At 37.1% G+C, this 16,754-nt stretch overlaps 1 protein-coding gene across 8 annotated transcripts in view; it reads right to left on the bottom strand.

The window, feature by feature from the left end:
* The window catches only part of PTPRF (protein tyrosine phosphatase receptor type F), a 542,470-nt gene extending 537,920 nt beyond the window's left edge, over positions 1 to 4,550 (bottom strand). For 6 of the 8 annotated variants that reach the window (XM_087929753.1, XM_087929755.1, XM_026706995.2 and 3 more), the window contains exon 1: positions 3,742 to 4,006. The gene's annotated coding sequence lies outside the window, so the exon portion shown is untranslated. Of the gene's footprint in view, positions 1 to 3,741; positions 4,009 to 4,361 lie in introns of those variants that run through there. The other 2 variants (XM_087929754.1, XM_026706994.2) reach the window with 2 other exon arrangements.
* Between the last annotated feature and the right edge of the window lie 12,204 nt (positions 4,551 to 16,754).

Genomic DNA, 16,754 nt, shown 5'->3' with positions numbered 1-16,754 from the left:
AGGGCACAGTGTCCTGATTACAAAGATTTAGGATAAGCATTAGTTCTATAATTAATTTCAGGCCCAATGTTATATATAAGGTTTATATTAATTTTACTGATTAACCTGTCTTGAATTTTCACGCAAATGTGAAACTAGAAATTAGTAACAAATCTTAGTCTCCTCAAAATTTATGGATTAAAAACAAGCAAGCAAGAATTTAAATGTACCTATACTATTTTACAACTTATTTTAAGTACAAGGATGGCTGTAATGATGACACATTAGTTTCTTAATTAACAATGAGCTTGTAAGCTGCATTTTTGAACAAAAGAACTATGTATGTGACAACTTAGCAAAGTAATAAGCCAAAGATTAAAGTACACTAACAGCAAAATAAACCAGCCATTGTGATATCAGTATTGAGATAGTAAGTTATATGTATATTTTCATATGATTTTTATAATGAAGTCATACTCCAAGATTCCAGTGATAAGGGGAAGTAAGGAGAATTATTCAACAACACTGGCAATCCAGTAAATATCTCCTTTGTGGAGATGGCATATATAGTGATATTGACATAAACAAAAGGTTATCAATCTTTGTAGAAGCTGCACATAAAAAGTAACTTAAACTATGTTCATAGTTTCTTATTCCTTTGAATAAGACTTCAGGGGGAAACATTCCTGTTGAATAAGACATTATTTGTTCTTTTTTTTTACCGTACTGAGTTTAACTCAGATGTGTATTAGGTAGGCACTCATAATTTCACCTGAAATAAGCAAAAATTGTATCCAAGAAATCAGGCAACTTTTAAAAAGTTATAGACACCCTTCTGGGCAAAGCCATTCTTCATTTAGACATGCTAACTGACAGCTATATTGGAGAAGCGAAGTTTTATTTCTCTTCCAAATAAAGGAAGGTAGACACAGCCCAACATATAGAAAGTATAATATCATTTTTTGTCTTCTGAAAGTGTGTTTGATAAGGGGGCAGCAGAACAATGGAAAAATACCAAAAGAATGAGCATCAATTAACAATCGACCCTAACCCTAACTTTTTATCTAGAAGAATGAGCTAGCCATATTCAAAATCCTGCAAATACTAAAGCAGTCGATTTCTTATCCCTCATCATTTCATACTGAACAAGTGCAAATTAGGAATAATTTCTGATTATTAGCATGTACATCAAGAAAGGTCCATAATTTGAAGCTAACAATAATAACACTGAGGGAAAGGGGAGAACAGTAGTGAAAAGCCCTACAAATCTGGTTATGGTCTTGTAGTCCTAGACTGAATGAGCTTAGAGGCAACCTTAATTCTTTGTGTGTCCATCTATCTGACCTGATTTTCACTTAGCTATAGTAGTGGATATCTGAACTCCAAAGGAAACAACATAGATCCTACAAACTGATTTCAATGACAAATGAATAGTTTGATACACAATATACAATATACAAAAGGATGCACTGTCAATGTTTCAATATAGTAGTAATTGATATAAACCACTGGAAATTGCAGTATTAAAGTTCCATGCACAAATGCTTTAAGAATTCAAAAATCAATATTCAGACTGCATTTTCAAGGTGATAAATTATTTTTTGGAAATGGTAAAAATAAAAATGCATCTTTGTGTTAAATAAGTTCAAACAATATTATAGTTATACTACCGTGCATAATAGTGAAGTAAAAAATCCTGACAATGATTCTGTAATCCAAGCTTTATACACCTATGTAAAGCTAGTATTGGGGAAAAAATAAAAATTAACAAGTGGAACACTGAAAATATTACAGTACTCTCATTCCTGATATTCAGAAGTCCTCTTGGAATTTCATACAATCTACTAGTCATTCTTCAGTTAAAAAGAAACCAACAAATTGAGTGGGAGAGCTGGTTGACAAAGTGCCTACACCATTTGCATTTTAAAAAGATTTTTTCCTTCTCATCTAAAGTACTTCTGCCAGTCCAACAGGGGGCAAAAGTTTAAATCTTGCATACAAACATAACCCTTTCTCAGGACAAATGACAAAATAGAATGTAAGGTGGCAGAAGAAACCTTCCATTGTTTAATTCTATATTAAAATTCTGAGAAATGCAAAAGCCGTTTAGTCTACAACACCCTGGAATGTAGAGAAACTTCAGTTCGTATTTCACATTCACTACAAAAAGATATTTAAATGCTGTTAAAAAAACCAGAAAACTATTTTTTGGTCTAAAATTATTTTAAGAAGCCAGCATTCCAAAAACAAAACATGCCATTGCTAAGAGCACACAAAGCTCTCCATGATTTTTAGGCACCCTTTATTTTGAAGAAAATGAAATGATGAATGCTAACAGCTAAATGTCAGAACAGAACAGAAACATTTATGAGTTAGTTTGGTAACCACCCATTTTACTTAAAAGCACGAAGTGCAAACTCCAAAGCAAGAAGGCACTACTCTAAAGCTGTCTGGAAGTGGAAAACCACAAATCTGTCTGCTGAAAGCCCCCAAAACTCATTGTTTTTCTCAATCCTTTCCAATGCGCATACATGCATAAATAAATAAGGCACACATGCATAAATAAATACGCAAGTATTTAACTCAGCTCCTGGGTTGCGGATTGAAAAAAAGCAGGCATTGGGAAAGCATTTGGTTTTCGGGTTACTGTTGCAGTGGTATTAACTATTTCTCTTTTCCAGACTGTATTGTAAACCTGGGAGAAATCCAAAGATTTTGTTTGTGAACGTTAGTGTCAGGGTGGAGAAGCAGGCAAGACAGCATTCCTGGCCGCGAGAGTCTTAAGCCACCGCAGGTGAAGTCAGCACATCTCTTTAAACCGCCGGGGTGGGCGGGGGGGTTGGATATATACCCGGAGAACGATTTTCTTACAGACTTCGTCGACAATTCGTATATTATTATGTCGTGTAGAGAGAAAGGTCACCAGGCCATTTTTTCATTAATAAGGAAACCGTATTTCCAGGCAACATGAACATTCGGACACTTGATACATCTCTTTTTATTCCTTCAGGTTTTAGGGAAATCCTTCTTTTTCTTTTCTTTTTTTTTAAACCTCCGGGGACGCGCCATCGGGAAGAATCTCAACCTTTAAACTGGATTAAAAAAAAAAACCTGCAACCGCCTGGTTATAAAACAGGAGGCGGCGGATTGTGCCCTACCGTACCCTAAAACATACATCCCGAGCACAAATCACGCAAAAGACTGAAGTGGAGAAAATGCAAATACTCTCTCGTCGTGCAACAGTTCCCAAATAGTCACGCCAACACAATACAGCGCAGCGCATAAAAAGCAGCCCAGAGGTGGTGCAGGTGGAAAAGAGGAAGACGGGAAACGGCCCACAATTGGATTCCGGAATAAAAAAGGAAGAATCGACCGAAATGCCGGCAGCAGGTGAGGAGGAGGAGGAGGGCGGGTCGCGAGGAACATTCCACCCCACCCCCCCACCCAGAACTCCACATTCCGCGAGTAATCGGATGCAAGAGACCCCCACCCACCCGAGCCAGGGCGAGTTCCCGCCGTTGAGAAGATTTCCCGGAGGACATGAAGGGACCGGGGGGGGGGTGGAGGGAGGGAGGACGGCTGCATTCTGCGGAAAGCGGCGGAATGACCAGAAGAACTCTCCAGTGGGAAACCCTGCACGGACGCGATGGGACAAAGTTGGACGTGGCAAGCGGGTCTTTTAAAGCCGCGGGAGAAGCCAGCCTTTCCTATTATGCTCAACAGGCAGCGAGCGAGCTGGAAGGAGGCAAGACATTTACTCACCACGCGCGCCCAGAGCGCCGCCACCCGCATGCTGCTTTTGCTCCGACCCGCGGGCGTCTCGAGCTCCGCCACCGTCTCCCCGCACGTAGAGAAGACGCCGGCCGTTCCGCGGAACCCTCAGATCGCTTCGCGCACGCTACTCTCTCTCTCTCTGTCCGTGCGCGCGCGGGAACCACGCATCCCGCGCGCCGCCGACCGCCCGGGGAGTTGCCAGCGCAGCTAAGCCGCCTCAACTAGGCCCGCGCTGCGCGCGCCCGACGCCAACTAGCCCGCCTGCCCGCCGAGCGTTACCTTGCACCCGCCTGCCGACCCCTCCTACTCTCGCGCGCCGCTCCTCCCGCTTTCTTCTCCTGTGGGCTGCCGCTCCGCTTGCTCTTCCTGCTCTTTCTTTTCGCCTCCCCGCCGCCACCCCCGGCGTCACCTTCTGCGTGCCTCGTGCCCCCAGAAATCCCCCTTCCTTCGTCCGTGCCACTCCTCCTCCCTCTCTGGGTCCGCATCCAGGCTTTCTTGGATCCCGCTCCTGGCCAAGGAGTGCTTGGGTGCCCGTGTGCGGCTCTCACCTTCCCCTCCCCCTCCCCTCTGGAGCGAGACGATTCCCCAGGTAGCCGCCGAGCGCTCACCTCTCGGGGGCTGTGCCCGAGGAAGTTCCCCTGGCGCCGCAGTGTTAAGCACGCGCTACTTGGGAGTAGGACCAGTTTACAGGAGGGGGGATCATTTCCCGGTAAAGCGTCTTAAAATGCCATCGGGATCCAGGATTCCGCGAATGGAACTGAGGCACACACACCCCAGGATACACTTTTCTCTCTCCTGCTCCTCCCCGTTTCTCGGTTCCTCCCTCGAAAGCCTACTTCAAACCCTTTCCCGACGCTCTTTTCATACACTCGCCACCATTAAAATCCACGTCCCTTCAGGTCCTGGGTGCCTCTCATCCTCTTTTCCGCCTTTCCTGACCTATGCAGCTTTCTGTTGCAATCCCCGCAATCAACCTTTCTGCTTTATTGCGCGCGGCCCCTCGGAAACCCCCTCCCTGATCTTTTCGTTCGCCCGTGACTGTTGCCGGGAGGATATTTACACGCCAAGGGACAGGGCTCTCACAACAGCCAGATTGTTTGCACTCTTTTGTGTGACTGGCAATGTGCGGGCTTCGTTTCTCCACCCTCGAAATGGTTGTCTCCCCTTTCCATTGAAGCATGCCATTTCCTGCAACAATAGGTGCGAACTTGCTTTGAGGCCGGAGGGCTAAAGGTTAGCGCCCAGCTTCCTCCTGCAGCTTTTCTTTAGCAGGACTTCATAGCAGCAGCAACTGCTCCTCCTCCGCCGCCTTCAAACCGCAAATGGAGGTGGGGCTGCGTTTTTATTGGTGCCTGAATGCCCCGCCTGCAGAATCTCTTTTAGCCCAGACAGGTAACCTGATAGGTAACTAGGCACTCTTTGTTGAGGATCCTGAAGACGAAGTTTCTCTCCAAACATTTGGTCGGTTTTCATTAGCTTGCTCTTAGGACATCTTACCTTGCCCAAGAATGTGGAGTTCTTAACCCTAGGCAAATAAATACTTTTTAGCTATCATTGTCTACAATTGTGAATTTTAACCAAGTCTTTGCAATTCAAACGTCTTTCAGTTATGTTGTGCTTTGTTGGAGCATGTTGGGACCAAAGGATACTACAGGCAATCGCTTAGCTGCTACTTAACTTCTTTGAAATGAAGAAACAAATGCAACAAGCAAGGAGAGGTAGAAGCAAGGAGTAACAATCTCTAAATTAAGTGAAGCAGTTCCATTTCATTCTAATATACCGGCAAGCCCTTCATTCATCCACAGTGTCAGGATAACTTCTGTATTTGTCCACTGCTGAAGTTAGGAGAGCAAGAATGCTTTGAAACATCCACTCAGAACAAAGCAACAATGGCAACTGTGTTTCAGCACCCATAGCAACCTTACTGATTCACTACAGATTGTAAGAGGAGAAATACGCAAGACTTAAAGAGTTGTAACAGATTCACCTCCATTGAAACTCGGAAAAACAATAACATTAATTGTTTTATGTATAGATCCTTGTAGAATGTATGCATGCTTTAGACCAGGTCAAAAATATAGTCTAAGTTGGACATTGTCTACTGGGACATATTCTGCTGTTGTCATAGTGTGATTACTATAATATTTGTACTAATGAAATCATGTTCCATCACAGTATAGTTAGGTGGAAAAAAATATGCAGTCTTGCATGCGTGAGCTTGGTCTGGATGGGTTGTTGAAAGCTTCAGTGTATTGTGGAATTGCTAGGAAAAAAAGTTACATTTGGCATTATTAGCAAGAAAAAAAGTAAAGCTACCAATGTCTAAAAACTATATGGAATTACAATATGATACGATAATGAACATAATTTGTTGGAAAACAAGCAAAAGGCAGCAAAGAAAAAACATTGCCATTTGCATTGAAAATGAGATGATTGTCGCCTCTTATTGACCATGTAAGATGAAGTGTGTATGTGTGTGTGGTAAATTAATCAGTCATCTGGACTATAGTTGGAAGATCTTTAATGTAACCTATAATCTTGCTTCATGGATCTGGTCATTGCATAAATGAAAAAGCTTATATAAAAACATTGCTTTGAACTTCAAGATAGTAGAGGCATAGCATGTCAGTTGCTATTTATTTATGAAACTAAATGTCAAATTCAATTGTCTGGAATATTTGTATGGTACAAAGGGGGGGTACATACACACACACACACACATACACACACGTATGATTTGCTATTTTTAACACTTTTATTCATTGTAAAATGTTTTAAAACAGCAAAATGCTGTTTTGTTTTAATTTTATATTTTCATGATTTTTGTCCAGTTTATGTATAGGTTTAGCGTTTATATGTCTTTCTACTACAAAAATTTGTATGAAGTAGCTAACAAAATAAAATAGAAAAAATAGAAAAAAATTATCTTTCTAGACTTTTCTTCTATATAACTAGTACTTGTACTTAGTATGTGAATATTAACCCAAGAAATGTATTGTTTATTTGCTTTAATAGGTAAGCTAAATAGCACAAAGTACTATAGTTTTTGTTAGAACTTTGATTATTACAGTGGAATTACAACATTTAATATTTGTATTACCATTAATTGCAGAAAGTATTAGAATTTGCTTTGCAGTTTGTTTTTTTCTGCTTCCACATTGGCTGTGGATAGAGGAAGCTGGGGGCATAATACGAGTGAAATTATACTTCTGTACAAACAGGTCAAAGTTTTGCTTAGTGAATTGCAAAACACCAATTATTAATTCACGAGGCCATTGTAATATAGTCTTTAAGCAATTAATGAGAGTATACTTCTGTAAAATTGCTCATATTTGCAGTCTCTGAAAATCTGGAAAAATAGTGTATAACAATTAAGTCCTTATGATCTCTTAAGCTCACAAATAAGATTTCCAATCTTTTTCCATGCTGTTCTAATACATCCTTACTGAGAAAATTGATTCTTCTGACAAAGCCAATTATAAATGTTTTTAAGACTTTGAATCAGCTGTGAATAGTAGACATTCTTGCACATTCTTCATCTAATGGCCTAAAGTGGCCTTCATGAAATTTTTCTTGAAGCTTTCTTATCTTAACTTAGCTGGAAAACAATGCTGTTAACTTTAGATAATTAGGTCTTAGGATGCTATAAGTCTTCCCCTCTATGCAACTATTTTACTGAAGCAAATATTTGGACATACTTTACCTCAGAAAGCTATTCTCTTGAAAAATGTCTTTGTCCATAATCAGTTTCAGTGTATTATCTGTTCAGTATCATTGTTTAATCTGTATGTTTTGTGAAAAAATAACCTGCAAATTGTTTTTAACATACAAAAAATGCAGATTTTCTAATTTCTGTAGTCAGTCACAAAAATATTGTAAATTATACATGGGCTTCTCCCATACATGGAATTGTTAAAAATCAAAATGTAGAGAAGAATAAAGAATGGATAGCTCTCAACTAGGAAACTAGCATGGATTCTCCATAACTTTGGAGACTGGGACTTTCCAACTCAGGATTGAGAGAACAACCAGGTTTGTGGAAGACATGGGGAAAAAATAATAAAGTACTAAGTGATGGCCAGTCACTTCATAGAAAGTTGAAGATACAGTAGAACCTCTGGTCACGAACCCTTCTGACCATGACCAAATCAGGTGATGACCAATTTCCAAAACTTTTGGAATTTTTTTGCATCTGGTCGTGAGTGAATACTTGGGTAGCAATCAAACACACCCGTGGCAATTTGCCCTTCCGCCATGGCTTTTTTTTAATGCGCATGCACAGTCAGTCTCGCTTCTGGTCACGACAAATCGGGTTGACCAAAGACATAGAATGGATTCCGGTCGTGACCAGAGGTTCTACTGTAATTGTAGCTCTGGATAAAAAGTAGTAACATTATGAAGAAACCAATTAGAAATAGATTTTGAAGTGCACAACACTACTTTGTAAGTCATCATTTCTAAATGTTTAATAGTTTAGATCCGAGAATTTTGGTGGATATGAAAATAAAGTAATTATAAGTGCTCATCGTGAAGATAATCATCATCATAATTTATTATACTTATATGCTTCCTGATTCTTAACAACTCTGGGCAGCTCACAATAATAGAATTTATTATCTGGAGGAAAAGATTAGGATGGATCATTAGTAACCAGTTTAAATATTTGCTATTTATCAGGAGAATTGGAATGGAATTTATTTATTCATTATATTTATAAACTATCCCTTTCCCAAACAGGACTCTGGGCAATGTGCAATAAAAACAGACCATAAAAAACAAAATTATGCTACAATAAAAACTTTTATCAAATAATAAAAATATTAACTACAAAAACGAGGAGAGAGCATCTTAATGATATGTACAGTTATGTATCTTATCAGTTCCCCATTTCCCTAAGATCCCCAAGCCACCTTTATTTTTATTTATTAAATTTTTATGTCACCTATCATGTTAAGGAACTTCCAGAAGATGGCAAAAATGGAGCTAATCTTATTCTATACCATCAAAGTACTTTAAAAACTATGCATACATTTATTGAATTTGATATACGTATATTCATAATTCACAAATATATATTCAACTGACATTGCATATGCAAGAATACTCTTGGATTCCTTTTAGAAAGGACTTCTTATTTCTGCAAGAAGTATTAAGTTGTGGGAATTAGTTGCAATGGGCAAAATTTTATATTTCAAAAATAAATCTGAGATAGAATTTAATTCGGCTTGGAAGTAATTTCTAGACTACAATTCCATATATAAGATAGATAAGATAACTTTTATTGTCATTTTTTTACTGTGAGCATACTGGCAAAAAAATGAAATGTTGTTGCCTGCTCTCAAAAGAAACTATATAGCTACCCATACATAACACATATAACACACATATACACATACTAGAGGGGGAGGGGAGGAGAGAGAGATTATATATATGAAACTTGAGAGTTCACAAAGTTGATAACATGGATCAAAACTGTGACTGAAACTAGATGTTTGGATATTACAAAGTCTTCTCCCAGAACGGTGGAGGACATGGGTTTGTGTTGTGACTTGGAGGCTTGAGCCTGCTCTGTTGGAGGACACAGGCTTGAGTGATGAGGAAGAGGAGGATTTGGCCTTGAGTTGAGCCTGCTTTGCTAGAATATTCGGAATCATCTTCCTCCCCTTCCTCCCTGGTTGTGCCTCAGGTGTCGGCTGATAATCAGGAGAGAGTGCCGGAGTCCCTGGCTGAGGATCAAGCCGAGGAATGCTGGTTTGATGCAAGGCAAAGACGCAGGCAGAAGCGGGAAATGCAACGTAAAAGGAAAGGTCAAATCAGGGACTGACTTGAGAGACTGACACGCCCCTCAGGGAATAAAAGAGGGCGTGTTAGCTCTGAATCCTCGTTCGGGACAATTTGTTTATTCGGAATAGCAGCTTGACAAATTCTCTGTGCACCGGTTGCCTTTTGATTTATGGTCTTGTTTGTTATCAGACTTGGCAGGCAGCTTCTGGAAGACTGCCAAGGACTTCTCCAGTCAAAGGAATTTAACTCTATCATTCCTGGTCCTATCTGTTTATTTATATTCCTTTGGAGGCTTGGATTCTCACTTCGTGGTCACAGGTGAGACAGAACAGGTTTGTATCACATATTGCCACTCTATGTGATAAAGTGCACTGCAGTTCTTGTCTTTAATAAAAATTATTTGTTGAAAAAGCTGCTATTAGGTTACTCCTCCTCTGAATTATAAGTTTCTCTTAATGTAAAAACTTAATGTCCTAGTTTTATAAAATCTGTTAAACCAGAGTAAATCTTTAGTAGCTTGGATAGAATTTACTGTAACTTCTAATCTTATAACCAAATAATGAAATATTGAAAAACTTAATCTAATTCAATGATATTTGTAAATTCCTTGTTTATTCACTTTGTTTTATTTTTATTTTTTTTTCTCTTTGATTACTTTATTTTTCTCTCTTTTAAAAATATAATAGAAAATTTTGAAACAACTATTTGCATGTTGCTGCTGACCTTGCTGGAAGTGACAAAATTGATAAAGAACAGAAGAGAGATTTAATGTAATCACTATTTAATCTAAAATTTCAATACAGTTAAATTTCAAATTTAATAAATAAATCTTAAGTAACGATACCCCAAATCTTAAGTTATTGAGCAGAACAGGCCATTGATGCATGCACACGCACACACATACATTTTTTGTAATAATTGCCCTTCTAGAAAAATATATCATTGTATTTTTGGTGTTGCTAGCCAAGCAGCTAAAAATCCATCTTCACTGCAGTGTACAAGCTTCATTATGTAGAACATTCCCCCCAGATACGTTTTTACATAGCTATATATACGGTGTGGTCTGTTAAGTGTTGCCTTACAGGCCAATTGTCTTCCTTAACAGGTATGTCTCCAGATAAAACCCAGGATGTTTGCAAGCTGTGCGTCAAGACTCTTGACTGCAGAACACAATCAAGGAAGAAAGAATTTTAACAGAATTTCCTTAATGCGTTTTAATGCCAGGAATTAGATGTTACACCACAGATTCTTGAGGACTGAGAGGAAAACTCCCCAGCCCTCCCTTATTACTGAGTTCATTAAGACAGAGTCTCCTTGGAGCATTTGACTCTCTTTTTCCCAGGCTATTTGCATGACAGGCTACAAATCCATTTCTTTGATAAGTCAGTAGCAACCTCTCCCATCTGCTGATTGATTGTGTCTAAAGATTCTTCTCTTTCTATGAGGCTCAGCACAATCTCTAACACTCTTTTTTGCTGCTGTGTTATCCAAAGGATATCACAGCTACTTAGCACGGATCTCTATCATATTGGTCTCTATCAGAAGAGGCATTGTGATCTTTCTATTTAGAGTTACCTTGTTTATCAACTGAATGTGAAGGATCTGGTATACGTTTGATCATAATGAAAGAGGCATTGTGCATTTTTGCTCATTAATTGGTGCCTATGCTACAAACATAGTGTGCAAGAGTAGCAGTGCTCTAACTTGTTATTTCTTAAAGGCATCCGAATTATCAAGAGTGCAGTGTGAAAGTTTGCTAATATGTTAGTGTTTAATAGCTGTTAGTGGAGTTATAGTGACATTTGCTCTGATAAAGCAACATAGTATGGCCATACAATTCTCTTGCATGATAAATGAATTTCATACCCCCCTCCCCCCAAATAGAGATCATGTTCATACAGAAAAATAGTGCGTGTGAAGTGGCCCTTCACTAACAGCTGTTCATCCTCCTATTTCCACTAATTAGTTTAGTCCCTACATTTGCACAGCAGCAAATAGAAAACAAGATAATGCCATCTGGATTCTGTCTACTCATTAAAAATGAGGAAAAATACTGTATCTAAGAATCTGGCATTTTAATGGTGATAGAAATATTATATCTTAATGTCACCACCACAATAAAATGTAAAAGATAAATAGTCTAATGAAGTGGACCCCTTTCATTTAGGACAAATAATAAAAGAATCCTGTCAAGCTGAATTAAAATGAAATTGTTAGGACATAAGCAACATCACTACATGCATTGCATAATAATGAAAATGAGAAGGGTGGCTACAGGGACCTGCATAAATAAATAAATCTAATATAATGTGGAATTCTTAAATTCTTTCTCTACCCTTCTTAGTAGATGGACGTCTCACAAAAGTTCATACTATATTTAGAAGAGAAGACAAATGCCAACACTGGCTTCAATTGTCCTAAAGATGCAGCTGAGTCATGATATGTAACAATTATTATGAATATACAGCATAAACATATTTATCCATGCATATGTAATCAGTCTCATTGGGCTACATTGTAGTTGACCTTTTCACAATTGGGGAATAAGTCTTCTAACATCTGTTTAGAAGGTGCGAAACTATCTTCATGGAAGTTGCATCCTTTGTAAGGAGGTCCTTGGTCTGCTGGATAGTTTTAAATTTTCAGTATTTTTATTTAGTATGTAGTTATATCAAGTGTGGTACAGGACCTGTTTTTCTCCACAAAAACAAACTTGCGAGCTAGGTTGGACTGAGAATGACTATCCAAAATAATCTACTGGATTTGCATGGCTTAGCAAGAATCATAACTTGGTTCCCCTTGTCCATAGCTCAACACCTAACCACTATACCACATTGGCTCTTATTGTTTGCTTAATGGAGAGAAATTCAGCCAATTAAATAAATCACAACAATAGCTGAGGTTTATAATTATGGCTAGTATGCTTTAATATAACTTTCAGTTCCCAATCTTAAATAAAAGTAACAGACAAGAAAAATCTTGTTTTAATAATTATGAGATCCAAATATTTCTCTTTTTATGGTCAGATTTTTAAAATGGAGTTGTTATTTGAATATGTGAGATAAGGTATATAAGAAATATATTTTAATACAACTTTTGGGTGATTATACTTTTTATCATATGTATCCTATTTATTTTATCATAGATCTGTAACATAAACCCACAATTTAATTTAAATTAATCAGCATTAAAATATTTTCATGAATACTTAGGATTCTGTGCCTAAATGCTAGTAACAGGACTCTTCAAAAATTGAATGATGTAAGTAGATAAAACAAATGGGAATATTAAGTAGACTGTTGGTTTTGCCTTTTCCCAGGTGAGCAGTAACCAAAAGATGTCCTCTGATAGGTAGGTTACACATTTATAATAAATCAGATTCTGAGTTCATCCAAAGGTTTAATGAGGAAATACTTTGGGAACAATACTGATCACTGTAAATGGAAGACAGATGAAAATATGGCACAAGGAGACTGAAGTCCAGATATTTAGAAGTGCTCCTTTTAGAATCAGTTGAAATTTATTGCTTAAAATTATTCCATGTCAAAATGTACTTATTTAGATATCTATCACATGTACTGGGCAGGCAGAAGTCCACAGATCTTTCATTCATTAGAGTCCATCATCATTTTGATGTACACTATGGTTGTTGTTTTTTTGAACTGCTGAAACATTCTTTCTGCAGCTTTTGCTTCACCAGTTCTAATCACTTTTGTGTACTGAATTTGTTGCCATACTTTTCAGCGAATTATTATTTTAGCTTAGTTATGTTTCTTTATTCTGAATATACAAGTTCCAGAGAAACTAGAAATGACTTTATTTTAAGTAAGTTACTCAAATAGGGCTTATAATAATATTATAATACAGTAGGTCTAAATTTTCATGTGTTATGTTGGTCAGAAAAATGAACTATAATACTAAAACTATCACTCACAACAATATCATGTATATTTAGTGTCAGGAAGGCAAGGGTTTGCACTCTGAAAGATGCAGCCATGAAAAAAAAATTGGCAACATTTTTGGAAGCAATTTGCTGTTGCCAGATCCTTCTTCCTATGACTGAGGGGGAGTAATTGTTCAAAGTTCTCCAGTGGATTTTGTGCCCAAGTCAGGACTGGAACTTACAGTCTCCCTGTTTTTAATCCAGAAACTTCAACCAGTACAGGTAGTCCTTGTTTAACTACTGCCTCATTTAACAATCATTTGCAGTTACAACAGTGATAAATAAGTAACTTTGGGACCAATTTTCCCATTTATGACCTTTTCGGGTTGGTAAAGAAAAGGAAATCTGAAATAAAATCATAAACTCAGTTGCAGTTTCACTTAGTGATCACTTTGCTTAATGGCCAAGTTTCCAGTCTGAATTCTGGTTGCTAAACAAAGACTGCCTGTACACCTAACTGACTGCAAATGCTAAAAAAAAAAGGATAGAAATTACTATGAAGTCATCTTGTAATACCAGTTAACATAATACTCTAACAGTTAATCTTAATTATGATATTAAGGAAGGCTGTAATCAATTTTAAATTAGTTTATAAAAGTTAATTTGATTTCTTATTTAGAATTTTTAAGTCTTTGTGCTATTGTGTTTTTTCCCATATTTCACCAAGTCACACTACCTCAAAAAAAGAGAAATTGATTTCCAATTGAAAAAAGGATTTGATAGTGGCAACAAACCAAGAGATTCTTTACAATTTAATTTTCAAAAAACAAAAATAAGAAATGAACCTTCATGAGAGTACCCAACAAATAGAACACAACAACACTGCTGTGCAGCAGGAAGGTGAATTGCATGTGTCACATACAATTGGCTTACAAGGTGAAAATGCTCACTTGGCTAGCTGTAGTGCTTCAAAATAACAAGAACCTTTTTTGAAGTATATCTTCCTGGATATTTAGGAAAATGATTACTATGAAATAGTTAAGATAGAAATTTTCACTTTATAAAACAAGTAAATTGTTTTCCTAAATCAGCCAGTTTTGTATAATGGCGAGGGTGCTGGTCTAAAAACTAGGAGACTGGTCTAGAAATAGGAGTTCTAGCCCAATTTAGACATAAAAACTGGCTGGGTGATCTTGGGACTGTCACTTTTTCTCAGTCCAATCACCTCAACAAGGTGTCAGCATTCCAGAGATTATCCATTCCAGTCAGTAATTCCAAGACAACCATAATCTCAAAGTACTTTTATTAGAATAGAACTTGGTACTTCTGTGGAATTCTGAAGCTAAAGTCCCCCCCAGACTTCCCACAAAGACCCAACCTACAAGCCATCCCCTTTTCCCCACATCATACATCACATGAATCAATCCTCCTTCAGCCCCAATTATTTCTGTGCCATTCACAATGACCTTGAATACTACAGAATCTATTTTATCTACTAAGGGCTACTTGAACAACATCAGCCCTCTCCAATCCTCTGCAGCTGTGTGGCAGCTTTTAATAATGATTACAAAGCTGACATAAGGTTGTTGTGGGGAAAATAGGAGGAGGAAGAATATTGGGAATATTTGCTCCCTTTAGTTAAACAAGTAATAAAGACAGAATAAAAATTTAATAAATAAATCTTAGTATTCATGTTTTCCTCTTAATCATTTCTTATATTTACAAATAGAGTAATGGGTTATACTGCCAACATTGCTTTTAAAGCACCTTTATTAATCCAATAAATGTTCCTCATAAGGGTGTTCTGTAAAATGTTACTTTTCTTTTTAAAATGATGCAATTCTAAAATTTCTATGTGTAACTGTCAATGTGCAAACACTGTTTTACATAAAGAACCCAACAGTGATTTTTGTAGTATTTATTGTCATCATAAATATCAACATTAAAGAAAATTATCATTTTTGGATTTTGACATAAAGTGTCTGAAGAAAAGAAAGCCATTATGGAAGTACTTCTTGATTCCTAGATTCTTCTGTTGTCATCCTCTTGATTTTGAATTGTTATGTGCATGTTCAGTAATGTTGGTCATATATTTCATGCATTAATCATTTGTTTGAATTTCTAAGAAATATAAAAATTGCTCTCTTTGTAACATGGAAATAACCTACTACTTTCTCATGAATTGGGTAATCTTTGAATTCTTTAGTCACATAACATATTCTTGTGTGATTATTCTAAATGGAAAAACTTTTTCCTTATCGCATTCCCCTTTAGTGTAATCTTAATGTACATAGTCCCCTAAAATTTCAAACACCAAAATAAACACTAATAAACAATGAAAACAATATAGTAAAATTTTGGAAACATGGATTTATTGTAACAATGTAACTAAAAGATTCTTCACACCTCTTAGGAGAGATACACAGGAGATACACCTTAACATTGCAGAAACTCTGACATAGACATTTTGTTTGAATGCTTTGAAAGGATATTGTGTAATTAGTTATAACCCTGTGGTCATTGCTTTGAACCAAATGTCAGATTTTTAACATAAGCAATGATCCTATGAGTTTATCTTGCTGCCTCTCTCCCATATCTACTTTTGTCTATTATATAATTCCATTTGAATTGGCTATCAATGAATAGAAGAAAGACATAGCCTTCAAACTTTATTTCAAGTAGTCTAGGTAGTATGATATGTTCCATTTGCTTATTTACATGGAAGGAGTGTTTATTTTGTAGGAAAGGCCATGCTTTGACAATAAAATTTGAATGCATTTATTAAGATCCCTCAACAGTCTTAAGGACCTTTCATTCTTAATAAGTCCTTGTGAAAGTTTGGTAGCTTAGCAATATACACAGTAAGAGATACACTGGCATGTTTCCTCATATTCATTTCATTAAGATAATTCCAATGAATATAGTAATGAAGTAATTACTTACTTTATTAATTAGTGATAGACATTTCAGTCCAGATGAATTAGTATGATTATTGGGAGGTAATGGCTTGTTTAACCATATGTATTTAATAAATCAGAATTGCTTGAGTCTGGGCAATTTAAATGAGGAGTTACAAGCCTCAGTGCTTAGGTTTGCTTAGACTACAGAGTGAACCTAACTTGTCCCAATCATTGAGAGAAGGCAAGTAGGTGATTGATTTAGGCAATCCAACCCAGAAAGAGGTAAACATTGCTGACATATAGGATTTACTGAGACTCTTAGGATGAATAGCAAGTGGGACTCGGGAAGAATAGACAAGTATTATGGCCTCTTACTGCCACTAAGAAGATGCCTCGCATTAACTGATAGAATCAAACTTCTTCCCTTATTTTCT

This window comes from Pseudonaja textilis, chromosome 3 (genome assembly GCF_049901715.1).
Source record: "Pseudonaja textilis isolate UNSWEBS1 chromosome 3, rPseTex1.2, whole genome shotgun sequence".
Lineage (NCBI taxonomy): Eukaryota > Metazoa > Chordata > Lepidosauria > Squamata > Elapidae > Pseudonaja > Pseudonaja textilis.
Note: the sequence above shows the minus strand (reverse complement) of the source record. Positions and strands in the feature narration are given on the sequence as shown.